The following is a 6000-nucleotide window of genomic DNA, read 5'->3' on the forward strand; positions in this document are numbered from 1 at the left end:
GGAACATCCTGAGCATTGAGAAGGAATTAACCCCTGAGCTCCACAACATGTGAGCTTATAACAAAATAAAAGAAACAAGAAAGAAAAAGGAAAGAGCTAATAATGAGTCTGATATTTGTATAAGTCACCTACACATTATTCTAGTCTTTAGAGAAGTGACCTAAGCCCATACATTGAATTCTGTCTCCATTATCCTCTTCAAATGCATTCCCCGCTCTTGTTTTGCAATCTCTTCCCGCATGCACTGAGTACAGAAGAAACTCACCTAGGTCCAGATACTCTCAAACTAAGTGATTAACTCATGGTCACAGAGTGGAATTTTGTCTTATCTTTCTTTAGATTCTACGCTGAAGAAGCCAAGGAATGTGTCCACCACCAATGACTGGATCAATCAGTTAAGTACCTTGGGGGGCAGGATTGTGGCTCAGGCAGAGAGTGCATGTCTTGCATGTGGGAGACCCTGTGTTTGAACCCCAACACTTCAGGAAAAAAAACAAAAACAAAAAGACACATGAACCGGGGCTGGAGTGATAGCACAGCGAGTAGGACATTTGCCTTGCACGCGGCCGACCCAGGTTCGATTCCCAGCATCACATATGATCCCCCTAAGCACTGCCAGGAGTAATTCCTGAGTGCATGAGCCAGGAGTAATCCCTGTGCATTGCTGGGTGTGACCCAAAAAGCAAAAAAAAAAAAAAAAACCAAACCAAAGACACATGAATGAACATCTTGGGCCCACTGACACAGGTTCTCTAGGTTGGAGTTTATCCCGCGGTGCAAGCTATAGTGAGTGCCCGCACTGATTTCATGAGCTTCTGGAACAAATAAAACAAAACAAACAAACAAACAAACAAATGAGCTCCTAGTTCACCCTCCTGGCATGTAGGTTGCCACAGGGCACTAGAAGTGCCTTCAACTTCTCCCAAGAAGCTTGTCCTATCACAATGAGTTGGTGATGTGGAAGGCAGATCTCTAGAGCATTTCCTACTGAGGTGTGGTTGTGAAAACACATCCCATACTCCCCCCCCCCCAAAAAAAATAGTCCATCTTTTCCTTTTTGTGTGCTTGTCCTTTTCTCCTGTAGTGCTGACCGAGGGCTGCATATTTGGTTGCAGCGCTTGTACACACACTTTCCGGGGATCCTGCTCACCTCACTGTGATGCTTGCACATGTTCTGGGTGCAGCACTCATGGGTACTCCTGGCTGAGATGCTCTCACATCTTTCGTTTGGGTGTTCACCAGGGACCCCTGACAATAGAAGCTCTGAGGCGGTACTCAGAACATGTGGACAGCCCCAGCGATCAGACTTGCGGTCTTAACCTTGCAAGGTACCACATTTGCCCCCAATCACTGAAGATCTTGACAATGGAATGCAATGTGATGTACAGAAGCTTTTTTTAAAAAAAATATAATTGTTCTGGCACAGAGGCTAGAGAAGCAGTACAGTGGGTAGGGCGCTTGCTGTGCACACTGGGTTTGATCCCAGCACCCTGTATGTTTCCCCGAAACCTGCCAGGAGTGACCCCTGAGTACAGCCTTGACAACCACCAGGTATGGCCCCAAAACAAAAAAAATTCTACCAGTATTACTAAAAACTAACAAATGGGGTATGTGGATTGTGCTGTGGTAGTGATTATGACGTATTGGTAACTAAGCCAAACACCCTCAGCTTCCACACACACACACACACACACACACACACACACATAGAGTCCATTGACTAGAAAAGGAAAGTTATCCAGAATTGTGTCCTAATTAGTTAAAATTGTTTTCTGCTAACCAGCTCCACGAAGAAATTAATACCTCGATCCGGATTCGATTCCTCCACCCCTCTTGCAGAGCTCGGCAAGCTACTGAGAGTATCCCGCCCGCACGGCAAAGCCTGGCAAGCTCCCCGTGACGTATTCGATATGCCAAAAACATTAACAAGTTTCACAATGGAGACGTTACTGGGGCCCGCTCGAGCAAATCAATGAAGAACAGGAGGACAGTGCTACAGTGCTCATCCTGCCTATTTCCCATGCAGATTCTGTCACAACTTTTGGGTTTTGTTTCTTGAGTGTCACCCAGCAGTACTCAGGCATTACTCCCACTCTGTGCTCAGGGGTTACTCCTGATGATACTTGGGGAACCATGTGGTACAGGGGTTGAACCAAGGCGGGCTGAGTACAGGGCAAGTACCTTAACCCACATACTATCTCTCTGGCCTCACATTATGTTTTTGCTACCTATGTTCCAGACCATTTTATGTCTTTATAAAAGGTGTACATTTATTAGTGACACTGTTTCTCCACACTGCTTATTGCAACCTCTCTGGATAACAAATTCTAGATGTTTGCTACTTGTTGCATAAGCTAGTATTTTCAATATTTATATTAAAACTGGATGCTCAGGGCTGGAGTGATAGCATAGCCGGAAGGGTATTTGCCTTGAATGCGGCTGACCCAGGTTCAATTCCCAGAATCCCATATGGTCCCTGAGGACCGCCAGGAGTAATTCCTGAGTGCATGAGCCAGGAGTAACCCCTGTGCATCGCCGGGTGTGACCCAAAAAACAAGCAAAAATTGCATGCTCTTTTCTCTCTCTCTCTCTCTTTCTCTCTCTCTCTCTCTCTCTCTCTTCTCTTTTTCTCTCTCTCTCTCTCCACAAGTGATGTGCGGTCAGTGTAGGAAGTTTAGACAGGAACCAGTGATCAGTGAGGTACTTGCCTTGCACACAGCCTCATTGGGTTCTATCGCCAAATAGTCCTCTGAGCCCCACCAGGGATGTGATTTCTGAGCACAGAGCTAGGAGTAAGCCCTGTGCACAACCAGGTCTGACCACAATCCGATCCCTCCACACACAGTTCAAGCAACAAAATAATGTATTTCTTTGAAAGCATCAAGTAGTACCTTAGCATTTCAAATTTCAAATAGTAAAGAAGATTGTGGTTATGTGATTCCAGTCTTCAGGATTTGTTTTCCAGCTAAACGCATAGGCTCCAGGGTTTGGAGACATAGTACAGAAGGTAGAGTGCTTGGCTTGCATGTGGCAGACCCAGGTTCAATTCCTGGCACTGCACATGGACCCCAAGCACCACCAGGAGTGATCTCTGAATACAGAGCCAGCTGTGAGTCTTGAGCACCTCCAGGTGTGCCTCCCCTACCCAAATCAAACAAAAGCATGTTCTCTAAGAATCAGATTGGGATTGATTTCTGGCTTGCCATTACCATCTCTGAGAGATCAGACAGAACACTTTACTGTGCCTCAATTTGCTCATCTGTAAAGTGGGGCTGATAACTGAGACACTTGTATAGGGAATTGAATTCAAATAAACACACCGAATGAGCACTCAATAAATATTAGCCATAATTATTACCGTTATTGTCTTGACTCTTTTAGCTATTTCTGCCATGTAAAGAGCTTCTCTATTCCTTGAGTCTTTCCTAAAACAGTGGTTGCTTTTCTCTTTTAATTATTTTAATTGCTCTTCTCTGGCCCATTTCCAGATTTATTAGTCTCCCTCATGGGGTTTCATTACCACAGCTGTACAGAACCTCCTAGGTTACCTTCTGAGGTTATTACAAGTTATTCTTTCAAAAAGCCTCAGCACCAAAACTGATAGAAAAATATTTGTGTGTGTGGTTAGAGCACACAGAGGATACTGCTTTACCCACACAGAGGATACTGCTGCCTCTGAGCTCAGGAGTTGCTCCTTGCTATTCTCAGGGGAACGTATGCAGAGATAGAACTGGGCCTCCTGCATGCAAATCATATGCTAAGCCCACTGAAGTATCTCTCCAACCCCAACACAAAGTCTTACTTCTTAGATAAAGAGAGTGAGAGAAGAGAGGTGTCTACCATAGAGGCAGGCTGGGGTGGGGCGGGGGGAATGGCTTGAAGGGGTGGGAGGGAAACTGGGGACACTGGTGCTGGGAAATTACACTGGTGGAAAGATGGGTGTTGGAAGATTGTATGACTGAAACTCAATCATGAACAGCTTTGTAATTTTTTAAAAAATTTAAATAAATAAATAAAATAATCTGATATCGAATACACCATATCAAATATGCTATATTCAATATCAGATCATTTTATTTATTTATTTAAAATGTTTAAAAATTACAAAGCTGTTTATGTTTGGGTTTCCGTCATACAATGAGCCTGGCAAGCTACCTGTGATGTATTCAGTATGCCAAAAACAGTAACAATAATGGGTTTCATTCCCCTGGAAGAGCCTCTAATACAGCAGCATTGGGAAGGATGAGTAAGGAGAGGCTGCTAAAATCTCAGGGCTGGGACGAATGGAGACGTTACTGGCGCCCGCTTGAGCAAATCAATGAACAACGGGATGACAGTGATAACAGTGATACATCTGATAAAAAAAAGTCTTCTTTGTCCCCCCCCCACCATGCATTGGTTTGTTATGTTCAGGAAACCAATGGAATATTTCAGCATAAACCTATGAGGTTCTAACTAATGGCTGTGACCTTTTCCTTGAATTGGTGTTCGCTTTACTGCTGCATTAAGGCTGCTTCTCTTACTACTCTCTCTTCTTTGAGCAACTCATAGGTTTTCCCAGCTTCAAATACCATCCATACCATTTATCTTTTTTAAAAAAACAACTGTATTTTTATTAAAACACCATGATTTTAAAGGTTATTCATAATACAGTTGTTTTAGGCCTACAGTGTCCCAATACCAATCTCACCACCAGTGTGACCTTCCCTTCACCAATTTCCCCAGATTCCCTCCGACCTACCCCCCCCACCTACCTGTCCCCTTTGCAAGCACATAACAAATTTACTTCATATTGCTTGCTCCAGTGATGGCACTGTCACTGTCACTGTCCTCCCGTTGTTCATCGATTTGCTCGAGCAGGCCCAGGAATGTCTCCATTGTGACAATTGTTACTGTGTTTGGCATATCGAATACATCACAGGGAGCTTACCAGGCTTTGCCATGCGGGCGAGATACTCTCGGTAGATTGCCGGGCTCTCCGAGAGGGGCAGAGGAATCGAACCTGGGTTGGCCCGGCCGGCCACGTGCAAAAACGCCCTACAGCTGTGCTATCGCTCCAGCCTTATATGATATTTAAATGAAATTATTAGAGAGTAAATCAATAAGAGACAATTTGTGATGATTTATTGCTATATGATTTTAGCCTATGTAAGGTAAAAAGGTAAAGGCCCTCCCGTTGATCATCGATTTGCTCGAGCGGGCCCAGTAACGTCTCCATTGGAGACTTTGTTGTTACTATGTTTGGCATATCGAATACGTCACGGGGAGCTTGCCAGGCTATGTAAATAAAGAAATTCAAATCTTTTAATATAAATATAATGTACCTAGTCTCATTTACATAAGTAAGCTTTCAACTCTGTCTTCTAAAATGCACTGTAGCACTGTCCTCCCGTTGTTCATTGATTTGCTCGAGCGGGCACCAGGAACGTCTCCATTGTGAGACTTGTTGTTACTGTTTTTGGCATATCGAATACGACACGGGGAGCTTGCCAGGCTCTGCTGTGCGGGTGGAATACTCTCGGTAGCTTGCTGGGCTCTCTGAGAGGGACAGAGGAATCGAACCCGGGTTGGCCACGTGCAAGGCAAACACCCAACCCGCTGTGCTTTTGCTTCAGCCTAGCTTCTAAAATATATTGCATAAATAGCAGTACTCCTACATTTAAAAATATAAAATGTATTATGTTCAATTTTATTTTGTACTTGGATCTTATTGTGGTAATTATCATGTCTTTTCTATCAATAAAACTTTTTAAAATTCTGTGCTAATATTTTTTAGAATTTCCACGATATAGATGCAAACTACAAGTGTAAAATTTAGTCAGAATTAAGAGAATTAAGAAAATTTAAAGGGAAAACCTGAATAGGCCTATAAAAGTAAAAATATTATGTCCTAAGATAGGGAATAGCACTGTAGCACTGTCCTCCCGTTGTTCATCGATTTGCTCGAGCGGGCACCAGGAATGTCTCCATTGTGAGACTTGTTGTTATTGTTTTTGGCAT

This window comes from Sorex fumeus, unplaced genomic scaffold (genome assembly GCF_029834395.1).
Source record: "Sorex fumeus unplaced genomic scaffold, SorFum_2.1 ptg000075l, whole genome shotgun sequence".
Lineage (NCBI taxonomy): Eukaryota > Metazoa > Chordata > Mammalia > Eulipotyphla > Soricidae > Sorex > Sorex fumeus.